The sequence below is a fragment of the Acanthaster planci genome, linkage group LG01 (assembly GCF_054643075.1).
Source record: "Acanthaster planci isolate LZ-2023a linkage group LG01, COTS_SCS, whole genome shotgun sequence".
NCBI lineage: Eukaryota > Metazoa > Echinodermata > Asteroidea > Valvatida > Acanthasteridae > Acanthaster > Acanthaster planci.
The window spans coordinates 13,486,869-13,493,107 of NC_141777.1; positions in this window are offsets into that span (position 1 = coordinate 13,486,869).

Here is a 6,239-nt window from a genome sequence, read left to right on the forward strand (position 1 = left end):
TCGCCTTGCGCATTGTATTTCCAGTGATCTGGATATTGAGGTCGGTTCAAAGTCACCGTGCTCCAGTGCCACTGTATTTCTACAAGCATGTTTCTGTGACATGAAACATCTCGATCCCTTTTTACGCGCTCTTGATGTGCCGAGTTGCTTCAACATTGAAGCCATTTCTGAAGTTCTGACACTCCAGTGTTCATGAAACAGGATTCCGGAGAGAAGAAATTAACTTTTCTGTTGTTAACAGTGTAGATGACAGTGATGCTTGGTGGGAGAGCACCAGTTTATGCGTACGTTCAAAGCCAATGGAATCATCGCATTTGGGTACATGTATATGTTAGACTGAACTTAAGGTTGAAGAATTGAGGATGCTTTACGCCGGCACCGCCTCTGATTTGGACGTTGTACCGCTGTACGCGTGGACAATAATTGTCATTCATTCATTTTCTGTACGCAAAAGTGATTAAGATTGTACGGATTACCCCCTCTAAGTAAATTGAAAAGTTCACCTCAATCTCAGTTTTCCGCCCGGACAAAATGCGTGCGAAATTAAGACAACCTTGATTTTCCCGCCAATTTTGCCCCGTGAAAGTCACACAGAATTGTGCTTGGTTCTGGTATTACGCAGGCAGTAACACAAATGAAATTTCTCTACTCAGGGTAGTGGTATCTACAGCGTGCAAACGGCTTATAGTAGGAAACTTGAAATGTGGGGATAAAATGAAAACGGTCAGTTCCCTGGCGAATACATGTATTACGAACAAACATGAGATCTGTTGACGTCCAGTGTGACGGAGGCATGGTACCTCGATCCCGGTCAATGTGGGGTTACGGACCTTCCTCGTCGTCCCTATCATTGATCTGGTGTCTATGGGTGCGCATCTTAGCCTTCCATATCATTGTTCTGATTGCTACCTTTGACGTCGGTAAACGACGTTCGTCGAGACATTTTGGGACCATGCAAAGCTAATTTGGGACGGTTTCCTTTCTTTCTTGGGAAAGCTAGAACTTATGCTGTCCATAAAAGTGTACAATGCTAAGAACAAAATGATCGTGGAGCATTGCCCTGGTGCTCCTTGCACCAAACATGTTGGGGCGGACTTTATCCCTACGCCCCCAAAATCACTAAGCTATATTTAGCCAGACAGAGCACTGCGATGTAAGATTCTATACAAAACCATTCAGCAGAGTCGGCTGCACTTTGCACTATTTCACTTTTCAGTGGGTTGTATGGGACTTTGAATGACAAGGGTTGTTGAGTCTGCTGCTTACGTGCCATGTACAATTTAGGTCTACGTCAGATTAAAAAAGTTTTTTAAAAAGGGCGCTGCATGACTGCCCCGTGCCGTTTTATGTAGAATGGAACGAACCACCTTGAATATTAACGTGGAAGCACACAAAATGCACGTCCCTGCTCTTGACCTGTCCCTTCCAATCCCCCATCGCACGGCATGCATGCACGGTTCGCTCGTCACTCTCAAGGGGTCATTCGTTTGTTTGTTTGTTTGTCAGCTAGAACAGCCCACCCATGAATCATATTGGGGCTCATGATCAGAAAATTGATTACATAAACGGCGATTTGACGTTAGAGTTTGACGAGACGAAGGACTTGTTGAAGCAGCCATGGCCCCCTACCTAGCAACCCGCGGTTATTGCACCCCCTGCGTGTTTCTTGCAAAGGCATTACCTTGCAAGCTTGACAAGGCCCCATCTTTCACGAGACGAATAAAAAAAGGCACATTCTGTGGAAACGATAAACTATACCAATGCACAGCTCAAGGACTTCCCATATCCACTTAAAAAACCTGCTTAATCTACACCTGTCTGCGCTTAATATTTGAAGAGTGGTCCAACAGCATTCTGTCCCGGTCAACTTGGTCATTTTGCTTTTAACGGAATTTATTTTGGCCGGGCCGTCTCGAGAAAGGTGGTGGAGGCCTGTAGACAGTGCCATATTAGCTAGGAAAGGTATATGTATTGGTTTTTCTTGCTGGTTTTACTCACTACGGACTGTCCAAAACGTTGCGTACCCTCCGGTTCTTTTCAGAACCACTCAAGAAACTTTAGATATCCTTGCGTAGTACTACCGCAAACCTCTTTACCTAACGTGCTACGTTCACCGTAGAAAGCTTTAAAATGTACATGTACATGCTGTAAAGCCTTGTTAATGAACAAGATAGAAAGGCCATTCACTCGCGTTTCGGCATTTCTGGTGGTAGGCCTATCATCGTTTACCTCAATCTCGGTGTAGCTGATGTCTATGTGCTGTGTTTGATGTGCTGATGTCCATGTGCTGTCAATTTATCTCAACGCAACCATCAGTTGAAAAGAGCCATGCTGGTCAGGAGTGTAAATTTTGTCAGCAGCGATATCGATGCTATGTACCACCCTGAGCTGAAGTGCACCCTCACCGGCAAAATAAAGACAGATGGTACTAATAAGTTTTCCAAACGGGTTCTTGCACGCGTTGGGCGTGCACTCAAGAAATATACGACTAAACTCCGTTGCGCGTACTCAGCGTGCTCCGCGTAAACGTGCATAAACTTGCGCGCCTATGCGGTAAATGCATACCAAAGGATTGTCGATTTCATTTCAAAACACGCCCTCTTTTGTTCATGCTCGGAGCGGGTTGCAACGTTTGCGTTTAGTAGTTGTTCGTGAACCAACGATGCGTTTTCACTACAAAAGGAGCCTCCGTTGCTAAGAAAATTGCGCCCTCTCTTGGTCCAGCTGGGGGCCCATAATAATTACTGCATTCTAAATTCTTTAACTTTTTTGAAGGTCCGAAAACGATCAAAGTTTAATGAACACTTGTCATGTGCAGGCTGATTTCAAAAAAGCTATCCCCTAAAGCAGTGAAAAGGTAATGCAAATGCAGTTACGAGCCTCGAACCAGGGTTAGTGTCAAGCCGGTTGGGGTTTGAATGGGCGGTGGCGTGTCGGGCAATCACGCTTCCAACTCATAAATCAAACCGAACTCACATTATGAAGAAAGTAGCCTTCGAAGTTTACATACTGCGCCTGTAACCGGGCTACAGCGATTAAACAAAAAAAAATACCGTTCAATGAACTCTGGGATATCGCATGCGTCCCTGCTGCTGCTAAGCCAGTGCCCCCCTTGCACTTTTGTGTTCCATGGTCTGATTTCGAACTCCTACGAAAAAGGCAACGACCTGCATGAAGATGCTGCACAGTTTAAGTCAACATGAACACTCGATGTGTTGATCTGTTCTCCTGACATGACATACTTCGAAAGAACGGGTGACTGCACGGACTACAAAACGGGTCACGTAGATTACGGAACAGTTACATTATTTATGGGGCTCTAGTCCACGGCAATGTACCCTGAACCGGCCAAACTGTTGTAAATATTATTCTAAGGGTAAAGCCCCGATTGAAGATAAGTCTAAATATTTAAAATGTATGTTCAAATAATTTTTTTTTCGTCAATAGTGAATATAGGGCACGATACACCGATCAAAGATGGGCTTCCGTTCTACTTTACAACTTCACGTGAGACAAAGAAAAGGTAGGCCATGGTCGTTAGTGATGACGAATGTAACCATCGCTACAGCAATGGTTATGTGGGATTTATGACATCACCGATTGGAATGCTGGTGCTTTAAAGGTTCGAAATTGGGCTATTGTGGAGAAGGAATGCTTCTATCAGAAACGAAACGCCAATAACGACAAGCAGGGGGTCTATCGTGGGGAGTAGGGGATATATCCCCATCCTCGGATTTGTTGTTAAGAAAGAAAATATAGAAAAGAGAGGGAAACGAAAGAAGCCAGGAATGCTGGCTGAAAAGAATGCCAGTAAAATTATAAAGGGGGCTAAAATGCGGCTAATTGCGCACGGGTAAAAGTAATTTGTGTACTGAGGATTGCCTCTTGACGTAACATGACTGGCAAAATTAAGGCATTTCAGGAAGCGGGTCATGTCTGTGGAGGTGCTTGGTGTTTCCACCGGCAATACGGGCGATTCACAACAGTGCGCCTCCAAGACTTTGCAACGCATTGGCCAATCACAATGCCCAAAATCTGTCGACCACTTTCCAAGGGCGCATTGGGTCGACAGATTTCGCGCATTGAGATTGGCCAAGGCGTTGCAAACTGTTATTGTGCAACGCCCGTATTTCATGTACGCATGCAAAAATGTTGAGAGACTTCAGAGGTGCACGCGTTTCCGCCCACATGTATATAAAGGCGCCTTTCCATTTGCACGTCCGCACTTACGCCAAGCGCTGCGTATCCGTCAAAATCGCTCCCGGGGCGATTTTGACGGCTGACGCAACGCACATGTGTGTTATGTTAATTAAGTCGATATTTGTGTCCACGAGAGTGAAACGCGTGAACGTATCGTGTACGCAACGCACCCAGAAAACGTACATATGGAAAGGCGCCTTTAATTGAACGCTTACCGTCAAAAATCACGCGACTGAAAATCGTTTAATGCGACCTTAGTGTTAGCTCACATCTACCTCCACCTGCTTTCTGACCACAGGGTCCCGTCTCAGTTACCTTACTCAGCTTCGGTTCGCGTGCAGTTCATAAGTCTACGGAAATGTATGCGCACCGAGCTGGACCGAGAGAGGGCGCAATATTCCAAGCAACGGAAGCTCCTTTGGTCTGTCGGAAACGCACTTCACTGGTTCACGAACGATCATGAAATGCACGCGGTACAGTCGCATCGCTACCAGCAAAATGAACACTACCGACTAGGCTGGTTCCTGTCCAATGCATAGTCTCCAGACGTCCTGCAGACGTCCTTCGAACGTAGGGACCGGTAGCGGGTAATGAATCCGGCAAACTTCTGCCGGGTGTATGTAAATGAGGAAACGATGCCTACATGCTCAGTGCACAAATTAAGCAGGAGCCGATAGCATATTTTGCTTTTTCTTCTTCGTTACCCGAAAATAACTTCACCATAAATTGTTTAGTTATCTATAATTTAATACAATAGCCACTGATTTGAAAAAAAAATTACCTCAAAATCGTTTATTGATGTTAATCATTGAAAAAACATTAGCACAGTGTGATCAACAGAGGCTTAGCAAGGATTTTTTTCTTTTTCCTGCGTTCATACTGAAATGTGTTTCTTACTACAGCATAGCCATTGGCGTGACAAAAACTTTTCAAAATTAGCAGGGCTAATCGCACACGTTACCGCATGCGCAGCTAGCTACCGGTCCCTCCCTAAATAATACTAGGGATGGGGATTGTCCAACTCCCGACCAACCTGGCTCTGTTCAACCGATGAGGGGCTGCTGCTCTCTGCTCAAGGCGGATACAGCCTATGACCAGTGACTCCCGTGTTTCTACGTGTTACATGTACTTCCAGCCATATTCGATCAAATTAAACACAATCTTATCTACGATCATCTTTTTTTAACCTCCCCCCCCCAAAAAAAAAGAAAAGAAAGAAAAGAAAATTTCATTACCATGCCTTGAATCTACGCCTTCGATAAGTTGATGTACACACAAGGACAAGGACAAACAACGTGAATCGCGATAACTACGATAATCTGGAAGATCATTCAAGATGACATCACTCTTAGCATGCAACTCTCCGAGAATCGTTCACGACATAGGAACTTTCAAGACAGCAGTTCAGGGGACAAGTATTCAACCTTGATGCATCCAATCTGCTCTACTCAATATTGGTCCATTTTCCCGTCGAGCGGCCGTTTTGAATTTCCCACACAAACCAGCCTTTTCTCATTCTGATCTGGCCCATGTTTTTATAAACATTGTCAGTCTTGCTATCGACACACCATGCATGGTTACGGTCGACTGTTTTTATTACAGGCGAAAACACGTTACAGACTCTATACCTGTTAATAATTACCAGTGAACTCGGGTGTCGTACCCTGTTTTTATCTGCCGGGATGTACATGTATGGATACCGGTAAACACCGGCGCACGCCTGCCAGCCCATTTCTGAGCGTATGTATATAGGCAAAGTGATAGGATTAATCAAATTAATGGGCCCTGGGATGGATTATCTCAACTCTGGATGCCTGTAATTCCCAGGGGTGCTCTTGTCCGTCTGACGTCAGTCGGCTAGGGGGTTAGTGTCTGAGAGGTCGACCAACCCTCCCTGTAAGAGGTCAAAGCCAGTTCCAATGCCATCACGGGGAGTTCTAACCTCCTCGGTATCCCAGCCAACCTGGGTTTTTTTGTCTCTGACCCTATTAAAAGCATTTTTGTCATGGCCAGTTCCATGCTCCCTCCCACGGTGATCG